Below are 14,989 nucleotides of genomic sequence, written 5' to 3'. Positions count from 1 at the left end.
GAACTCTCCCACTCTATCTCAATAACTGACTCTCCCAAATTGCAACAGTAATAACATTTGCCTCTCTATCTTAATAACTAAATAGAACAATATCTAACACTTACTAAATAACTCACTTTCTCTCACTCTATAACTACATACCTCAGCCATTGCTTACTTTGTGACGGTGCTTTCCGGTGCTTAGCTCTGGCACTTATTTATTAGGGCCGGGTCTACACCAGGCCTCCTCTGCACATCTATGGCAAAGAAAATATAATTAGCTCACTCACCGAAGATAGTATTGTTTGCGTCCTAAGTCCACAGTAAACAGTGTTGATAAAAATCCAAACCATATCCATGTGAAGTTGCCTTATGCCCTTTGTTTAGTATTTCGTGGAAGGGACATTAATTGGGCTAGATTTTGTTCTGGGGGGCATGGTAGGGAAAGTGGAAGCGTGAGTAGAATTTTTCCAAATGCCACGCACAGCCCCGACACACACACAACAAACCAGTCGCCAGCTCTTCAACACGATTTGAGACGTAAAGAACAGTAGGCCAATTATTAACGTCAGCCCCCCCCAAGTAACCAAGTAAGTAGCCAAACCAACGCTCCTTCTCTTTGAGCCCTGTGACGGTTGTGGTTAACTTGTGACTTGGTATGAAGTGAATCGCAGCCGGAGCAATCATGACTCCTGTGCCGCCAAAAAAGCTTCCTGCAAGAGAACAGCCCTTGTGAAAGACAGACAATTGTTCAAAATACGTCAGCCTAATTATGAGCAGTCGCCGCCAAACAGTCGGCTGGCCGTAATGACTCCCACTCCCCCAACCTGCTGGGCTTCTGAAATAATTCTCAAATCTTGAAGGTGTGCAGCAGGAAAATTGGCCGTCTGTTGATCGAAGGAACAACCTTGGACTTTTAGGTTTGGATTTAATTTCACATTAGCAGAATTTATGCAAAAGTTACTTTAAATGAGTGCAAAAAGTAAGATTAGCTGGCAGGAAAGGGTATGGAAAAGAGGTGCTGGTTTGTTTGGGTTTTAATTGTTTCATTGCTTCCTGACTTTATGCTTGGTGGGATTCAATGATACGCCATGTGGGTAACACATTACAAATATAAATCCATGTCCTGTAACCATCCTACATTAGAACATCGACTGAAATGATTTGGATTTTGCCATAGGTTTGTGCAATCGTAACCTGGTTCTTGCAATATTTATTTTTAATAAAGAGTACAGTCCTCCTGTTAATCAAGGCATTATGTATTTTAAAGTCTTTTTAAGGACTCTTGCTTAATAGGATTTCTGTTAATCAACCATTGGCAAAGCTGCTGGTTTTTACTAATTTGTAAAAAAAGGTGTTGCACAATAACGCATATCTTAACAAGCGCCATCTAGTGCTTAATAAAATTCAGTTGATTCCGGTTCTCAGCACTTATTTATCAACAACATCGCTTTTCAGAAGCACCAGTTAATTAGACATTCATTTACGCATTGGGAGAAGGATTAAGTGGTTTATCCAGAATGACAGGATTCTGTTTTAGGGGGCGCTAGCAGGGGAAATGTTGTGGTGCAAGCTGCCTCCTAATAACAGCACTGGCACTTATTGCTTTACAAATTAACCACTGCCATCATCAACTCTCTCTCTAAATAAGTATCTCACCCACTATGTCTCACTCCCTAACTCTCCCACTCGGTCTCACTCCCTAACTCTACCAACCTCTATATCAATAAATAAATAACTCTAGCACTCTCAAAAACTAACTACATAGGCCACTCTCTCTCAATAACTAACTAGCTCTCACACTCACTTTAAATAACTGACTAACTCTCCGACTCACTCGAATCAAATAACTCTCCCAAACTATATCACAAACTAACACTGCCACTTTCTCTCAATAACTAACTCTACAACTCTCTATCGCTAAATAAATAACTCACAGACTCTCACTAACAAATGCTCACTAACAAAGTCTCTCACTCTCAATAACAAACTAAGTCTCCAAAACTTTATCACTAACTCTAAAACATTTTCTCAGTAACTAACTCTCACACTTTATCAGACTACCTAACTCTACTACTATATCTCACTAACTGAACCGTTGCATATATAAACACTTATAAGGTCCTAAAAGCGAGACCTATTGGTGATGCCAATGCTTGTTAAAGGTGAGCTCTGTAAGAGGGGCCACAATGGCACCATACCCTTTCACAAGTCGCCAATAGTACTCAGTCAAGCCAAGGAAAACCCTGACTCGTGGTTGCTACCCAACCTAGGGTGGTCTGGATTGTATGCTGGAGAGGTTGTACTTTGCATCCACCCACATTTAGAAGCTTGCCCAAGTAGACAACTGAACTCTGCCCTATCTGGCCCTTACTGGCCTTGATAGTAGGCCTGTAGCAAGTGCGATGGGACCCCCTCAACAGACTAAATAAGACCCAGGAACAGAGGGGAAGAGAGCAACATCACTATGAAAAATTGTTCCGACATGGGCCATTAATCTTAAAGTACTGGTAAGCATCCCATATTTAATTTAGAAAAAAGGTGACAGATACATAACAATCCTTTTTTGTAATTTTTATTTTCTTCAATGATCTGACTGTTTCTTTATTTTTAGTTTCTCAGTCTTTCTATGTTCTTCATTGTATCTAAATTCATTTTAAGCATTTCATCACGAATACAATTTATAAATATATACATAATTCATACAGGAAGAAGAAAAAATATAATACAATGATACACAATAAATAACAATATACCGAGGGTGAAAACGTCCCTTGCAACATACACTCAATCAAAAATTACTACCACAATCATACCCATACTTCATTCAAAACCACAACCGAAAGAAGAGAAAACTGAATTTTAATTGGCAGGTTCGTCCCGCCAATTAAGCACAGTATGAGACCCTGCACAGGTCGACGCGCATTTCGGCGGCTCAAGGCCACCTTCTTCAGGACCTCTTCCAAACAATCTAATCCAAAAATCCAGGGGACCTAGAATGTACATAGAAAATACTGTCACCATAATCACTCTTAGATGTGTAGAACAAGACACCAAATAATCAACATATTTAAAGAAACATTGCTCAATGTATCACAATAGCTCAACAATTGACCCAGTCTTGGTTGAACCTTCAGGAGATATGGACAAACAAGATATTTATCAAAGAAACAAGTAAATATTAAAATACAGTGAGGATAGCAATTACCCAGCTTGTCCCTAAAAAGGCAAATATAGTCGCTGGGACTATGGATGAACCTAAGACGATGTCAATAACACCGCTTGTCTAAGAGGTAACATTAATGTTAACTAAGCCTTTATCTGATCCTGGACATAATTCAGCCAGAATGAGTGTCAATTATCACTAAATTCTAATAAAACCCAGGAAGTGGCACATTTTCTGAGACCGGTATAGATCTACTTACGGTTAAAAACAGGTTCTTATTCCCAAATTTTGATCCATAATGTTGAAGAGAAAGGAATGGAAATATCAAATAACTCGGTGATTTAAGGATATTGCATTTTTTAAAACAGTAACCTAAGAAATAAAGTAGGAAATAATACACTGTAACTACCTTTCTGACCGAATGGATTCATTGCATTATAGATACAGAAGCCCTGCTAGAATCTAATCTTACCACAATGCAAGTTGACGCAAAGAAGAGTCTTTGATGCCGTGTAGATAAATAATGAGGGGCGAGTCTATTTTGCGGCGAGGAAATGTGCCAGAGATAATTGAACTGCAACAAAATGCATCATTGTTTAGAAATCTACAGCCTGTAAATAGCGGTTGTTCTCATGTATAGTACACTAGTATATACGTCAGTAACCCACCTTTTAATTAGATGTATCCTACTCCTTTTACTTCATTTACTTAATCGAAAAGTCGCTCAGTGGTGTTCAAATGATGAGGGCGAAGGTGCTTGCCTTTATCCATGAATAACCTAGGATGTAAGAAGATTTTTAAAAGGAGGGTTTCGGTATACGTCAGTCCCATAAGAAGAGAGAAAATTTAGCACAAACAGGGACACTCCTAGTTGTTTAACAACGTGCGTACTAGCAGCAAGGGCGTGTACATTAGTCACATATGGAAGGAGGAGGTTTAATAAGTAGAAAGACCCTCCTAGTTGTTTAACAGCGTGCGTACTAGCAGCAAGGGCGTATGTCCCTAAATACCAATTAACACACGGCGCGCGAGCAACACTTAATCGAATGATATCCAAATGTGGCCCAAAATCTCTCCTGCCGGTGCCAGCTCCCTCACGGTGCAAACAGTGGACGGGACTGATCGTAGCATTTTAAGGCCCGAGAAAGGTCGCGTGTACTCGCGATGTTCTCACAATACCGGAAATGGTCTCAAACCGATTGGGAGACTAAAAATAAGTAACGGACTACCGATGGCCTTCCATTTACGACACAGTGTACTCAAAGTGCCGAAGTAATTTTCAACGAGAAGAGACTACAAAATAAATAACGGACTAAAGTGGGTTCTCCTTTTTCGGCACAAAAATGAATGAATAAATAAATAAAGCACTATGTACAGTATCACATGGAGAAAAATATCCACCTGAAAATGAAAAGAGAAATAAATAGAGAAAAGATAAATAAAGAGACCAAATGTAATATAATTATATTATGCCATATGTGGTCTGCTAATGGGGGACTTCCACATTCTTAGATGGGGAGTGGCACAATGTCAGTAATTAAGATATTGTTTTAATAAGGTGCCATACAAGGTCCACTAAAAAGGGACATCCTCAATTCTTGGATGGACAGTATCACAATGACATAAATTGAGACACATAACATGGGCATTACAAGACTGGTGATCTCATAAAGAATAAAGAGATTACAAGCGTATAATTTCAGAATGGAAGATGCCATAGATAATAATCGATAAGGTAAGTAGATACAGCTATCAAAGATATTGTGAGGGCACAAGAGGTTGAAGTCACAAACAGACACCATCAAAATTGAACTGGTATCTATTTTGTAACATACCATGATATTTCCTCATTGAGGCCATGTTTCACACAATCAAGATGATAAATCCAAAAGGTTTCACGTTTCTTCCGTGTAATCTCGATGGATTGACCTAATCTTGTCTGTACTTTTTCTAAAATCGACCATTTGATTTCTCTCTCATTATGATTCATGTCTAGGCAATGTTGAACCAAGGGTGCCATCAGTTTTTTTGTTTTGACAGCAGACTTATGTTCACTGTAGCGAAGACGGAATTCACGACCCGTTTCCCCTACATATGCCAGTCCGCAGCTACAAAACAAAATGTATACGATATTACTACTACGACAGTTTGTTAGATGGCGTAGTTTGATTTTTTTATCATTGTATTCAATTGCTGAATCACAGGCGTGGCAGGAGCCACATCTGTGATTACCCAAACCACAGGTAAAACTGTAATAGAACGCAAACCATCAGAGGTGGGTCTTTTTGTCTGTCGAGTATGCACTAGCATGTCCTTAAGATTCTTATTCCTTCTATAGGCTAATAGAGGTAAAGGAATGGGATGTGCATCTTCATCCAAGTTAAGAATACTCCAGTTTTTATTGATGATGTTCCTAATTTTGTAATTCAAAGTAGACTGATTAATCACACATGTGATCCGATTCTGGTTTGGGCGCTTGGATCCTTGTAGTAAAGCAGATCTGTCATAGTATTTCGCTCTTTTATGTGCGTGCCGAATGAGTCGATGCGGGTAACCCCTCTTAAGGAGCCTGTCTTTAAGGGCATCACCATGTTTATGGAAAGCAGCCATCTCCGTGCAATTGCGACGGATTCGTAAAAATTCCCCAAAGGGGATGGATTTCCTTTGACAATTGGGATGATAGCTGTCAAACTTTAGAATAGTGTTTTTAGCTGTAGTTTTCCTAAAAAGGCTCACTTCCAAATGGCCATTAATACCTTCAATGCTGATGTCCAGGAAATCAACTCTATGGTTTTTGTAATTGACCGTAAACCTGAGGTTGGTGTCACTGGCATTAAGCCAAAGAACAAATGACTGAAGCAAATCAACAGGGCCACTAAAAAAAATATCACCCATAAACCGCTTCCAAGTAGAGACATTCTCAAAAAAAGGTGCCAATTCATTATGAATGTTCTGTAGTTCCCACTCTCCCATAAAGGTGTTGGCCACACTAGGGGCGCAAGAAGCAACCATTGATGTCCCTTTGATTTGTTTGTAAAGGTTGCCATTATATTCAAAGAAGTTGTTCAAAAGAACAACCTCCAGGCATTGTAAGATGAAGCCATCTGGTCGATCTCCTGGGTATCTCTGTAATATGGCTGACGCCGCCTGTAACGCCCGACATTGAGGAATGTTGGTGTATAACGCCTCAATGTCGAGCGTCACAAGAATGTCGGTGGCCGGATTGAATGGTAAGCCCTCAATCTTATTGATAATATCACCGGTATCCCGGATGTACGAGGCATACCTTTGTGTGAGGGGACATTAAAATGCATCAACGTATTTTGATAAGGGCTCCGTGCAGGACCCAATGGTGGATATGATGGGTCGCATAGGTGGATTTGTCTCTGATTTGCGTGTCTTGGGTAGCCCGTAAAGGGTGGAAATGGTCGGGCAAGATTTATTTAAAAAAACATATTCATCTTCACAGATGAGCCCATCTGTGAATGCCACCTGGGTTATCTCTTGAATATGCTTGTTCAATCTTTCCAATTCCCTCCGTTGTGCTGGTCTATAATGATCTGTCACTGACAGCATCTTAAACATCTTTTCATCATAAGTTTCTCTATCAAAGACTGCAATCCCCCCACCTTTGTCACATGGTTTGATGACAACGGAGGGATCTGTCTTCAATTTAATTAGAGATGCAATCTCTAATTTAGAAAGGTTAGACTGAGGTTTGTAGGGATTCTTAATAATTCGTGCAATGTCTCGCAGGACGCTCTGTTCAAAAATACGCACTTCAGTGCCGACCATGTCCAACGTGGGGGTAAATGTCGATGGGGGCTTACAACTGGACAAGTTGCAATCCTCCTCGCATGACGGACGGTCCAAAAAGAATCTGTTCAGTCTGACCTTTCTAAAAAAGGCAAACAAGTCCTCATGTAACTTGAATTTGTTCATATGTACACTCGGACCAAATGATAGACCCTTGCTCAACATGGCTATATCTTCTGGTTCACATTTGGATGGATGAGAGATTGTAAATAGGCAGGTTTTCTACATTAGTCAATAAAGGGGAATTCGATGTACCTCCTACCACCAATACTGGTGGTTGCGTGTCCTCACATACTGTTGAGGAGGTTGAGGGCACATGTGAGCTTGAGCTCCTTGATCCTGCCACCGTACATTCCTTCCTCGGTATTGGCCCCGGGATAAAAAACCCCTTCCTTGAAATGTTCGTTGGGCGGACCTACCTCTAAACGATCTCGAATTAAATTGGCCATTACTCATGTCTTGATAATTGTCACCATCAGATCCGGGGGAACCTGTATCTGAAAAACTGGTATATTTCCTACCCGGGTAACCATTTAAGTTCGAATTATAATTACCCTGTGTCCCTTCTTGATAGTAACTGGGAGTAAGGTAGGGATAAATCTTTTCTTTTGTAAACCATCTTACATCTTTTCGTACTTTTTCTGTTTTTTTAATTGTAAGATAGGTATCAAAGTCCTGCCTTTAGTACTTCCCTCAGGTAGACAATGTGGTTCTCCCAGGTTGAATTAAATACCACAGTATAATCCAGCAAGGCTGCACTGAAGTTGTCCAAACCTTAAAGAACTCTATTCATCATCCTTTGGAAAATGGCGTGGCATTTTTCATTCCAAAAGGCACCACCTTAAACTTAAAATGGCCTTCAGGAGTATAGATGGCTGATCCCTTTTGCTCTCTGGCTAAGCCCAATTTGCCAAACCCCTGATGTTAATTCAAAGTTACTCAGGAATTTGACTACACCCAAATTACCTATGAGCTCATCTGTTGCAAGTACTCTGTTTAGTAACATCAGAATGTAGGGACTGAGTCACCATACCACATCAGTACCTATGGGCCCAAATTCAGACGAGCTCATAGTGCCTTACTTGCCCTCCTAACCTTCCCAGAATAACAAGTACGTTTTTACCCCAGAACACTATACTCTAAACTTAGTAGCAGGTCATCACATTTCGTTCTCTCATTCATGCATGTCCACAATAAACAGAAAAGAGACGCAAAGAAAGCTTACTATAATCATTGAAAATATTGTGCTCTATCATGAAACAACTGCACTGCGATTAGAAAACAGTTGCATGTCTACAATGTGATTAGCACAATCAGTAGACTGTACATTCTAAGAAGCCCTGTTATAGTGAATGACAGATCTGCCTAAGCATGACTAACCACAACACAAATGATCTTCCTGAATGACACAGTCCAGCATACTTAATTTCTGTTACTGGCCAAAAAAATACATGAATACCCCAAATGTTCCCTCAATTGCCCGCTTTGAAAATTGGCAAAATGTCACAAATTTTACTTTGTCTGGTAGGCGGTTTGTGTTGCTTTGGTGGATGAGGTAGAGTCTACCACTACCAGAGCCAAGATTTGGGATGAGTCGTTTTCTTCCATTACTGAATTTTTCTTAGCAGTTTCATTAGGACCTTTGTTCTTTCTTTTGTTGATTATCAATGTGGCAGTCTGCCTATCCCTCCTGGATCTCCTATGGTTTCCCTGGGGTTTGTACCTCCTTGTGCACTTGTGCAATTTTGTCGCTTGATCGTTTGGACCTGTACTGCTCCGGCTGGAGTGCACCTCTATGTGTGTGTTGAGTCAGTCCGATTGATCCATTGTTCTTGACGCTCACTGGTTCCTTTCCTGCCCTGGGTTGTATACCTTAGGCCTTGCTTTTAGCGTGTTTAAGTGATGGGGATGAGTATCAGCTCATGGGATGATGACCCACAGGTGGAGTCAGGTGGAGTCCAGGCGGAGTCCAGGCTGTCTCCCTCCTTTAACTCAGGAGGTTTTTCAAGAATGTTCCAGAGCCCATCTCCGTATGCTATTGTACCACCCCTGCCTATTACCAGTTGCCACAGCACCTGCTAGACCACCGGGTGACTGACCCACAAAAACTGGAACACACTTTGCATGAGAGTGTCGCACTCCTTGCTTACCTGGCACTCCCTGGCTCCCTCTACTTGTTCTCCATTATATTTGCTTTAGTCCAATAGCCTGGCCAAGGGAACACTTAACCGGTGGAAGGGAGATTCCGGGAGGGGGAATGCTGTGTTACCCTGCCATGCTACCGTACTGGCTGTGATCTGAACGGCTCCGGATTCATTATGTCCTGGTAAGCAGAGCGGGGCCCCACCAAAGCCACAGGACAGAACTGCTAACAACCGCCTGCTGAACGTAATGCAAGGGCGGTGCTTCTACAGAGAGCGCAAACACATTAGTGCAGCACGATCAGGCGTGCAACACCCATTGGGCTCACGGGTTTCAGACCCCCCAGTCGTGTGTGTCAGCCCGGGATGACACAACTTTGTGGGCTTGTGACCATCTAATTGCAGCCGAACCAGAGTACTTAACAGGTCTTTAAAAGACCATTTACTTGTAATTTAGGCGTTTGTTGTGTTTTCACCCCTTCTTTCAGTCACTCTGTCTATGGTTGGAAGAATTAGCCCCCCCAAATATTTTTCAGCCCTCCCCCCCCCCCCCGAAATTTGTCTCTAGTTGCCTGCCTGAGCATGATCACCAGGTTGTTGAGCAGTCATTGGGCAGCACACCTGGGCAGACACCAGAGGCTGATAGATGAGCCTCAGAGGGGGGAGATAATAGGAGGCAGTGACTAGTGGCGGCACACTCCTGGGGCTGGTGGCTGAACCCATGAGGGGTAGGCAGTAATAGGAGAACATCAATTACCAGCTGAATGAAACGTGGGGAGCAGCGGCATGGGTTGTGCGGTGTGGGAGCTGTAGACTGAGTGGGAGCTATTAGGGCTATCCTAAGAGCCTTACCCAGTCCTAGCTGGACTGCTGCCGCAGGGTCCTGGGCTCACTCGCTGCAGCAGCCTGCTACTGCTGCTGCGCCTGCACAGCACTTCACCTCACCCCTGCTGCTATCCGGCGGTATCCCCTGCGGTCTTCACACTCGGTAGTCTCCACGGTGTCCTTAGCGCAGATCCGCAGCTCTGCGATCAGCCCTGCCCTCAAACAGAGTAACATAACATCTCCTCTGTAGCGTAATGTTTAGTGTTGATAAAGAAAAGCCCAAAAATAACTTCTAGGTAGATGGCTAGCATAAAAAGAAATAGAGACTGATGAAAAGGACATTTCTCCAGAGTAGTAAGTGTAACCCAACAATGGCTCAGCAATGCGATGTACAGCACTGTCCTCAAGAGAATGCTGAAAGCATACAGTAACGATTGGAACGGAATGTATTCCACTTAAACCCCGTGGCAGAACTGGTTGGGTGAGGGACCAGTCTGCTGCTCGTTTCCCTGCGGAACAGGCCTCTGCGAGGGCATTACTCTTCCACATTACAAGGGACATCTATCAGTGACTTGGCGTCACTGCAGATGAAGGCACCACTTCCTGAGGACACCTGTCGGTGACTCTGCACCATTACAGTTGGATTTCAGAGCTACGTAAGGACATCTGTTAGTGGTTTAGCACCACTGCAGTCTATGACGCGGAGTGAAAAAGATCAAGAAGATGAGGTGAACACTGGAGAGAGAGTACACTGGAATGCTGATCTTTGTCGGCAACTAGACAGCCACAAGATATTACGTAAAAGAGTGGAATGCAAGCAAAACAAGCACAGTGCAAGCGCGGTGCAGCAAAACATAAAAAAGGTTCCTCAGAAGCAGGTAGAACTAGTACATGGGCCTCAGAAATCTGATAACAGCAAACACAGAGGGAAGAACAGGAAATAGTATGCTACAGCCAATAGAAACAGGCAAAAATTAAGTGTCAAGCACAGGAACCAATATAAAGCTAGCGGCGGGAGGTAAGCCCCTCTTAAGATTAATATGAATACAATAAATTTCAAAAGCACAGGGCAAGGATAGTCAATACTCAGGAAACAAGGAGTCACCAAACAGGAACACTGCTAAAATGACCGAAGTTCGACTGAAGGGAGCTGGGGCTTAAAAGACCTCACCATAATCACATGCATCAGGTGTGAGCAGGTTAGCAGCTAGCATCCACAGATGAGGTGAACTCTTCCACCCATCCTTGGCCTGCAGGGGTAGAGACAAAGCAGCGAGCATGGAGTTATGGGATACTGATTTCTTAACATGACCATACTAGCTTCAACAAAACCCAGAATGGATCAGAACGGGATGAGAATTTGTGAACAGTGTCCAAGAGTCTGTAAATTAGTATATGCAGGCAGGGGGGTGTCCTGGAGCTGATTTAAACACGGGGAGTCCCACACTTCGGCCTCCTGGTGGAAGGCACGTGAGCACAGGAAGAAGACTGTGACAGAAGTGGGTACTGTTCTCCCTTGAAATGTATCATACATTGTGCAGGGGACGCCCTGCAGTCATTCCCACTCACTAGCTCAATATTTTATATGCCTTTCTTATATTAGAAATTCTGAGGCGGCTCTTAACTTGTATTCCTTGCAAGCTTAAGAAACTAGTGGTAACTGCCCTCACTGTATCCAAAATAGACTATTTCAATGGCCTATTTATTAATAGACAGAAACGTCTCAACAAATTAAAAATTCTGCAGAGCTTGGCAGCTCACCTGTTGCTGGGAAAACCTAGACAAAGCTCAGAGCTGAGGCTCTTGAGGGACGTCATTGGTTGCCAGTGTTAAGAGGATAGACTTTAAGGTGCTGTGTATCAGCTTCAAGGCCCTACATGGAGAAGGCCCAGACTATTTTCAAAATAAACTGACTAGATATACTACTGCTAGGCCAGTTAACCTTAAAGTGCCCAAGTTCGAGGGGGTGGGTATGGGTGGAAATGGGTGGAAAAAGAATGAAATAGAATGAAAAAAAGTAAAAAAAAGGAGTGGGTGGAAATAGATTGTATTTTGTTTAGTGATTTAAGTATGTTCGGTTTTTCATAAAAAAATCCTATATTTTATACTTTGATTTTCATTTTTTTAATGTCTAATCTGCTCCAAGTTCTGCGTGTTTGGCTTGAAAGCGTTTAGGAGCAAACCGAGGGCGGGGGACATCTGAAAGGGGTCCGTGGGGGTGAACCGGGGGGGGGGGGGGGGTGTTGGGGTGCAGGGATTACTGGCCCTCACTACAAACCTCACTGCCGTGAGCCAGCCGGCCTCTCCCTCGAAGCCTCCATTCAATGATTGAACCCGGCACTTGTGTTTGCTTTGAAGAGTGGGGGTGTCATGGGGGGGGAAGGACATGGACCCCTCGGACCCGTGTCCGCCTCTGCGCCTCGGGTTGTTTCAGGGCTTTTCCCAGAGCCTTGTGTTAGCGCGTTCAATGCTTGTTGAAGCTGGCACTCTAGAAGTTTCTTACATTTCTCCTCGCCTAAAATCGTGTTCATTTTGTTTTCTGTGTATTTATTTCGTATTGGGTTTTTTCTCAATGAAATTTGCCTTTTTGGACGTTTTTCCAATCGGCCTCCATGTCTATCTCCACCGCTGCTCAGTGCTGAATGTCTCATTTTGAGGGTTTAGAGTCAAATCAAAGTTAAAACGGGGCAAACAAACGCGACAGAGGGGTCGAGGGAGTGCTTTCCACCCGCATCACCCGGGGTTTGTAAAATGCAGACATTGCTGTGACGTTTTTCATATGGGGTTAGTTCACGCCAGCCTGGACTACAACTCCCAGAATGCACTAGGGTGTCTCGTAAAATTAGTTGTACAGCGCTCTGCCTGGCTTCAATCCGCTCTAGTTTCACGCAGCTCATTTATGGCGCGAGTTCGGGGACATTGGGGTATTGAGGGTGGATTTTAGCTCTGATTCTTGCAGACCCTGCACCGCTGAAGCGTCACTTCCGGTGCAGGGAGCAGGCCCGGGCCGGACTGACCCACCCCCCATTGAAGGAACCTGTCCGGGGTGACGGCCTCGCTCACCACAGACTGACTCAGGGAGGTTTAACTCATGTATTTATTCATTCATGCGTTTTTATAGCGCGGACTTTACCCGAAGGTGTCAGAGCGCTTCACAATAGGAATAGAACTGACACAAGAGAACATTACAAGTGAACAAAATACAAAAGCAAACGTTACATTAAATGAGGCAAAAGTGACAATCGTGAGCCAACAAAATACAAGAGGAGCGAACGGTGCATTAGAGGAGGAAAAAGTGACGTGTGCAGGTTACAAAAGCGAACAAAGTACAAGTAGAGGTAGGGTGACCAGGCGTCCCCGTTTTGCCAGGACGGTCCCAGTTTTTAACCAGCTGTCCCAGCAAATTTCAAGAAATGTAGCTAATGTCCCCGTTTTTAAAGAGGGTTGACTCAAAACGGTGGGAGGTGTTTTTATGTTTTACAAAGCATGGATAGTTAGCAATTGTTTCAAGAAAGCAATTTAATTAAAAGGCAAGCTACTGGGTTTAAAAATGGCATTTTATGTGTGTTCTTACTGCCTGTTCTGTAATTCTCTGCTGAGGAGCGCTCTCATCGCTTGAAGTAAAATTGTAGTCCTTCTTCTATTTTTGTGAAATGTCCCGGTTTTTGGCTTTAAAATTCTGGTCACCATAAGTAGAGGTAAAATACTGCAATAAATGCTAGACACTCAAACACAAGAACAAACGTTACTTAGGCAATGGTGGCACTTGTGCAAGTTTCGAAAGCAAACAAAATGTAAGAGGGAGAAAACAGTGTGTTACAAGAGAAAAGTGACGTGTGCAAGTTACAAACAAGCATTAGAAATGCAATCGGGCTCGGATTTATTTGAGTTTGAGCTAATGGCATTGTAAATGCCAATGTCTTTTTGCCATGTGTTATGGAGTGTGTGCATGTGGTGTGTAGTGGAAGTATGTTGGTTGAATTGTAATTTTACCAATGGTGGCATGCTGTGCTTTATATGAATATGTTTAAAAGTAAAGTGTACCATACTGCGATTGCTTGGTGGAAAAGTGCACTGCCGGCTGGAGGTGTGTGTGCCTGGTGGAAGGGTGCACTGACGGCTGGTGGGTGTGTGCTTGGTAAAAGCGTGCACAGATGGATGATGGTTGTTGGTGTTTGTGCATGGTGAAAGCATTCATTGACGGCTGGGGGTGTGTTGTTGTGTGTGTTGTTGTGTGTGTTGTTTTCTGTGTGCTGGTGAGTGTGTGGTGGTGAGTCTGTGGGGGTGAGCCTGGGGAGTGAGTGTGGTGGTGAGTGTGTTGTGTTGAGTGGTGACAAGTGTGTGGTGTTGAGAGACTGAGGTGTGTGGTTTGTGTGTGCGTTATGTGTGTGTGGTGTATGTGTGTGTGGTGTTTTCTGCACACTCACACACTGCCCCTACACATTCACACACTGCTCACCCGCACACTCCCAATGTCACCCTGCATAGTCACACACTGTTTACCCTGCACACTCACACACTGTTTACCCTGCACACTCATTCTGCACACACACAATGTGCACCCTGACACACTGTCTCTGCAGTCACTCTGCACTCACTGCCACTCTGCACTCACTGCCACTCTGCACTCACTGCCACTCTGCACTCACTGCCACTCTGCACTCACTGCCACTCTGCACTCACTGCCACTCTGCACTCTCTGCCACTCTGCACTCTCTGCCACTCTGCACTCTCTGCCACTCTGCACTCTCTGCCACTCTGCACTCTCTGCCACTCTGCACTCACTGCCACTCTGCACTCACTGCCACTCTGCACTCACTGCCACTCTGCACTCACTGCCACTCTGCACTCACTGCCACTCTGCACTCACTGCCACTCTGCACTCACTGCCACTCTGCACTCACTGCCACTCTGCACTCACTGCCACTCTGCACTCACTGCCACTCTGCACTCACTGCCACTCTGCACTCACTGCCACTCTGCACTCACTGCCACTCTGCACTCACTGCCACTCTGCACTCACTGCCACTCTGCACTCACTGCCACTCTGCACTCACTGCCA

Source organism: Lissotriton helveticus, chromosome 10 (assembly GCF_964261635.1).
Source record: "Lissotriton helveticus chromosome 10, aLisHel1.1, whole genome shotgun sequence".
NCBI classification, from domain to species: domain Eukaryota; kingdom Metazoa; phylum Chordata; class Amphibia; order Caudata; family Salamandridae; genus Lissotriton; species Lissotriton helveticus.
Note: the sequence above shows the minus strand (reverse complement) of the source record.